The sequence below is a fragment of the Leptonychotes weddellii genome, chromosome 3 (genome assembly GCF_054177405.1).
Source record: "Leptonychotes weddellii isolate Sample4059 chromosome 3, ASM5417740v2, whole genome shotgun sequence".
In the NCBI taxonomy this organism is placed as follows: Eukaryota; Metazoa; Chordata; class Mammalia; order Carnivora; family Phocidae; genus Leptonychotes; species Leptonychotes weddellii.
The window spans coordinates 115,347,325-115,353,842 of NC_138371.1; the positions used below are offsets into that span (position 1 = coordinate 115,347,325).

Genomic DNA, 6,518 nt, shown 5'->3' on the forward strand with positions numbered 1-6,518 from the left:
GACTAACTGCCCTCACCCTGATTCCAGCAAGTCCTCATGGTGCTTTGAAAGAAGCTTAACACCCAGGGCCATTCCTTGAGGGCCTTGGGGAACAGGCCCTCTCTAGGCTAGCCCCTGCTCTCGGGGTTGCACTGAGCACCCTGCCTTTCCTGCCAGCCCTGGTACCAGTGGCCCGGCATTCCCCTCTCCACAAGCACCTCCTCCTGACCACCCAGGGCTCTGGACTCCAGCTCTGGTGCCCCCTCCGAGTCTGACTCCCCAGCCGGTAGCCAGCAGGGCCTCCTGTGCCCACTGACGAGCAGCAGAATTGAAGCAGGTGGGATGGTGCGGCTTTCCTTTCTCAATCACCAGTAGCATGCGTAGGCTACATACGTGTTTCCAGAATGTAGCTTTTGCTCTTGGCACTTTACATCCTCACTTACAGCAGGGAGAGAGATCAGGCCCCGTTCTTAGCAATCGATTCTGAGTAATTCTAGGGTTTGGGACACACAGGGATGCTACTTGGGGTCCAAGAAGGGGGATGCTGGTATTTAGATCTTTCTTTCTTTTTTTCCCCTGGTCTAATAAGGACAAAATATCATGGTTCGAAGGTTGTTTTCCTCTCAACTTTGGACCTTGAGATGTTAATGTTCAATGATAAAACATTACCCCAAGTTTCAGAGCCAATGACAATTTTTGGTACCTTATAAAATCCAGTACCTATAAAATCCAGTATACGTTGAGCGTCTAATTTGGCCACAGTGGAGCCATGACTTTCACGGGCCCTGGACACTTCTGCTTTCATGAGCTCCTACCTCCATATAAGTAAGTCAGTAAGCAACCAAGTAAGGAAATAAACAAATTAGTAAACAAACAAATAAATAATTAAATAGATAAATAAAAAGTTGTAAATGGCCGTGTTGGCATAAGATAAGCATAATCCAGGCTGAGTTCATTACTATTATTCATTGTTTTTCTGATTTAAAAGAAAAGTGAAAACATCGTCAGGACCCGCTGTGCCTGTGTCAGTCCTGAGCCAAGGCTCCCGAGGCTGCTCATGGGGTGACGTCATAGTGTCTCTGCAAGCTGGCTTGGAGCCCTGAAGATTCCCAGGGCCTGTACTGGGGCATGGGGCTGGTTTGAGCTGTTTTTCTACTCCTCGCTCTCCCTCCTCCTTGCACACAAATCAGAGATTTCCTGAGGCTAAGGATCCTGTCTTACTTATCTTTGAATCCCACCCTCACACCTGCCTGCTTTAGATATGCAATGCAAGTTTGTGGAATGAAGTTCAAGGTCTCAGATAACATTTCACAGCCACCTCACAAAGGAGGAGACTTAAAAAGTCAGTCGGTCAATGACACTAAGTGGAGGCCAGGTGTGCATGGTGCTGTGGGGAAAATCCGAGAGACAAATGATGGCGCTGCTTCTCGCAATTGCTCACAACAGAATGGTGGAGACACAGTAGGGTCTGGTCAAGACGTGCAGCATCCTGGTTAGGAGCATGGATTCGGAGCCCTTCAACTTGACCTTGACCCCCATCATCCCCACCTATCAGCTCCAGGGCCTTGGACAAGTTCTTTAACTTTTGATTGGGATAATAATAATAATAATAATAATAATAATAATAATAATAGCAACCTCACTAAAAGAGAAGATGCATGTGAAGACATTAGGATATCACATGGCCTGGGACATAGAGTGTTCAATATAGCAGCTCTTCTTGTTGTAATGATCTTGTCCCCTATCAGTGTTGAATTATCATCTATATCTTACTGGTTCCAACCTTAGTTCCAGAAATTTCTGCCAATCAACTCAAACAGTGCATGTTCACGCCTGAACTCCTTTTCTTACCTCAAACACATGTTGTGTGTCCTTTTCTCCTATACTATAAGCTCTTTGAGGGCATGCCTGTCTGTGGCTTTGATCTTTGTTTTTTCCAGAGCCTAGTCAACTCTTTTGTTTTGTTTTTGTGTTTTTCAAATTTTTATTTAAATTCTAGTTAGTGAACATACAGTGCAATATTGATTTCTGGAATAGAATTCGGTGATTCATTACTTACATACAACACCCAGTGCTCATCACAAGTGCCCTCCTAAATGCCCATCACCCATCTAGCCCATCCCCCACCCACCTCCCTCCATCAACCCTCAGTTTGTTCTCTATTCTTAAGAGTCTCTTATGGTTTGCTACTAGTCAGTTCTCTTTATTGTGGGGGAGGGGGTATGTGGTGAGATAGTTGCCTAGTGACGTTCCCAAGTGACTGTAGCCTAGAGATGTGTGGTGGTTGATTTACCCAGAGAAGTGTGGGGGAGCTGGGGCTCATGGGGGATCTGGTTGGCCCAAATTTCTATGGCACTGAGGCTTTTCCATCAAGCTATATTATATCCACGCCTCTGTTTGCCTTGGTGCCGGGAGACTTACCCTTAGAGAGACAGGTACAGGGTTGGAGGAGCAGAAATAAATCTGGAGACAACCTTTTTGTAGAACACATTGAAGCCACACAGAGCGGGTAGATGAAAGACTATTCTTAACATGAACTTGGAACTTGGTCTAGGCAGGGATTAGAAACGAAGAATGCCTTGATGTGGTAGAATAACATCTTTGATACTTTAGCAGAGACATTAACTGACTTTTAGCATCTCTCTCCTGGTAACCCTCCTTCTTCCCCTGTGTCCCCTCCTTCTGCATTGCCTAAGGGCCAAGTAGGTGGCTCAGCCACAAGCTGCAGAAGGCACCTCTTTGCAATACCCAGAGAGGAGTCCATACAGTGTTATTCTGGGTAAAGGGATCCTTTCACAATGTCTGGAGCCCTTGATGTCCTGCAATGAAAGGGGAGGATGTCCCACTTCAGTGGCACCAACCTTGACCTCCAAACAGATCAGTACATCTACAAAAGGAAAAGTGATGGCATCTATGTCACAAATAGGAAGAGAACCTGGGAGAAGTTTCTGCTTGCAGCTTGAGCTACTGTTGTCATGGAAAACCCGGCTGATGTCAGTTGTCACATCCTCCAGGACTACTGGCCAGGGGGCGATGCTGAACTTCGCTGCTGCCACTGGATCCACTCCTACCGTTGGCCGCTTCACTCCCGGAACCCTCACTAACGAGATCTCGCCTTCAAGGAGCCGAGACTTCTGGTGGCTACTGATCCCAGGGCTGTCCTCCAGCCTCTCAGCACAGACGCGGTATGTTAACCTGCCTACCACTGCTCTCTATGATACGGACTCTCCTCTGTGCAATGCAGACCCTGCCATCCCTTGCAACATCAGGGAGCTCGCTCAGCAGGTCTGGTGCGCTGGGTGCCGGCCGGGAAGTTTAGTGCCGTGCCTGGCATTGTCTCCTTTGAACACCCGTGGGTGCTCACGCCTGATGTCTACTTCCACGGAGATCCTGAAGTGGTGGAGAAGGAAGAGCAGGCGGCTGCTGAGAAGGCCAGGACCAAGGAGGAATTTCAGGGCAAATGGACTGTTCCAGCTCCCGGGTTTACTGCTACTCAACCCAAAGTCACAGACTGGTCCGACGCCGCAGGTGCCCTCTGGGCCTGTCCACTGCTGCAGCCTGCAGCGTTCGGCCTGCCATGAAGCCTGGTTTGCGACTCCCACTGCTCAGGCCACTGGAAGGGTAGGAACCGTTCGAGTCTCTTCTTCCACACACTCCTAAACAGAAAATGAAAATAAAGTTGAAATAAAGCACTTTCTTAAAAAAATTATAACGTACAAGCGAGACCTGCCTCCTACCTTGGTTTTCCAAAGCCTAACCCCATAAGGGTATTGTTCCGTGCCTCCAAAGCAGACCTGAAGGTACAGGAAATCTCTCTGAGAGAAAAATCTCAAGAATGAAAAAGGATTTCCCCTCTAGCTTCTAAAAAAAAAAAAAAATGCTCCCCAGGAATGAGAATGGAGTCCCAGGGTGGCTACCTCAGAGGATACCCTGATAGTTTTCCAGAACAGAGTCTTAAAAGATAAGACCGCAGAGAGAGTTTGCTGGCGGGTCTGGGCCCCATGGGACCAGCGGAAAGAACTTATTTCAATGTCTCGCCTTGGTGAAAAGAGCCTCTACTTGAGGGGCTGTGTGGACAGGCTCAGCTGACACCTCAGACCAGACAGATGACTCAAGAACTAACCCCCCCCCCCCCACTCTCCTGCCTCAATATAACCAAGTTCATGGAACGTCAACACCACTCTGGGAAAAGTGGGGAGAGGGAATCCAGAATAAATGGAAAACCTGATTCTGACCCTCAGGTGGAACAGGAACTTGAAATAGAAATAAAGTTATGGAAAACATTTAAAATTTTGTATTTCTTAGACCACTGAATTGTGGATGAGACGCATTCTGGCTACAGCAGAGACAATCCCCCAGGACGGCCAATGGCCTGGACCCCGAGAGGAAGAACAGGATGCTTTGGCTCTCAGGCGAGGACTGGGTGGATTCTACTTGACTATTGGACTCAAGATTTTGGTGCCGAATGTGGGCACCACCAGGTGAGTAGCCTCCCTATGTGATGAAGAGTGCTGCCCAGCCTGGTTTATTTTGGACTGGTTTTGCTGTCTGGCATGTAGTAGGTACTCTGGTAAAGGCTGAATGAATAAATGAAAGCCTGAACTTCTCTGGAGGCTTCCTGCTCCTTGCTGCTATGGGGGAATAGAATTGCTCTTCTACAGCCAGGCGCTCAGGCCCTAGAGCCGCTATTGATGGTTCTGGCCCAGGGCTACTCAGATGCCACAGAGGACTGGTGAGGTGACTCATCCTCCAGGACTGAGTCGGACAGTGCGTTATTTTGGAAGCCCTTTCCCCTTAGTTCTTGCCAGAATGCCCTGTTTTATAATGGCCTGTTGACTTGACTTTCTTCCCTCACGACTCTGTAAATTACTGGAGCATGACAAGTATATCCCCAGCACAATGCCTGGCAAATGTTTGCGGAATTAAATGATAATGTGCTAAAATCACGCCAGATGAGCCTGATGAATCAAGGCCAGGCAATAGCTGCACAGAATGAGCTCAGGATTGTCAAGCGGCAGTAAATTGATAATCTCTGATCTGTGCTACTTTTCACAAGGTGCTTACATTGTTAATAACCTCTATGTCTGAAGTCTTTGAATTTCCAATGGGAAACGTCGATATCAAGCCAACCAACCTGGCCGGTGTTCCCAGATGCTAAGGCCAGAGCAGCAGGCTGAGCACCCGGGGGTGGGGGGATCCCTCTGCCCTACTGTCCACTCAGGTGCAGAGTGGGAGGGGAAAATGAGGGGAAGAGAGGAGCCTCTGCTTATCCTCAGTAGATGCTTGAAGCTAAGGGAAGAATCATGGAGCTCAGCAAACAAAATGCAGCAGAGCAGATGTTACAGATCCTTGTGAGCTGCCTCTTGAAGTTGGCTGGGGGGCTGCAACTGCAAGAGGGATCTTGCTGGTCCTGGCTGGTCCATTCCCTGGGGAGTGGGATGATGCACAGGTGCCCCCTGGTGGTCGTCCTATGAACTGCAGGGCTCTGAAAGCAGAGTGGTCTCCAGGTCGGGAGTGGGGCGTCCACCTAGAGGAGCAGCATCACCTGTTAGGCAAAGAAAAGAATCAATCTGGGGCAGAGGAGCCAGAGTGCCTTAATTAAGTGCCTGACATTGTGGGATGTCTTCTTAGTGAGTCTCTGCCCAGTTAGTCTATGTGGATTGATTTTGTGATTACATCTTGAAGTCTAGCCGCCAGGAGCCTTGATAAAATCTTTACATCTACATTAATCAGGGAATCCAGGTAAGCACCACGGAGTATTTGCCAGATGTGTCCAGCAGATGAAGGCCTCCACTGAAGAGATCAGTGCACCCAGGGTCAACATCAATTGTCAAGTTCAGGAGCCAAAAAGGGCTGAGTGGTGGGTGAGAATGGGGGTAGGGAACCGGGTGGGGCCGGCATGGATATGCCTGGAGAACTTGCTAAAACCGTGGAAGCCAGGTGCTGGGGAAGGGCCACGGGCCTCCATTCCTGAGCTCTCAGCAACAGGAAGGCCTCCCATCGCCACAGTGGACAGATAGGGGCCAGACCCAGGCTGCTGCCAGTTGGCTGAAAGAGCCTCAAGACTTTCCCAACGAAGCAGGAATTATTTCACAGATTAGGACTTATCCTAAGGGTGAAACTCAAGGTTCTTTTTATCCCCATACACAGATGAATCATCCTATTTATTAATAAATCTTTTTGCAGCAGGTGGGTATGTGTTATCTTAACATGATGTGTTTAACCAAAGGGGTTTTAGATCGCTAGGCATTGCATGGTTCATGGGTGGACAAGACATGTGGGCAGAGGATTTTTCTTACCATAACACCATGGATGAAAAATAATAATGACTTCATACATCGAACCCTGTTCAAGAATCTGGAGCTCCAACCATCATATAGTTAGAACCGTTTCATCACAGAATCACAGCTTGTATGCCCGCAGTTCTTTCACTTAAGCCTCTAAAAGTTAAAGCAGTTGTTTTCATAGTGTGGCTAAACATTTCTCTTTGGAAAAGCAAGCACTAATTAGCCAAATTAAAGGTTTAAAAGCATGAGAGA

At 48.1% G+C, this 6,518-nt stretch overlaps 1 pseudogene; it reads left to right on the forward strand.

Annotated features, from left to right (window-relative positions):
* The first annotated feature begins 2,816 nt into the window (after window positions 1–2,816).
* Window positions 2,817–3,623, forward strand: LOC102749041 (small ribosomal subunit protein uS2 pseudogene; annotated as a pseudogene).
* The last annotated feature ends 2,895 nt before the right edge of the window (window positions 3,624–6,518 follow it).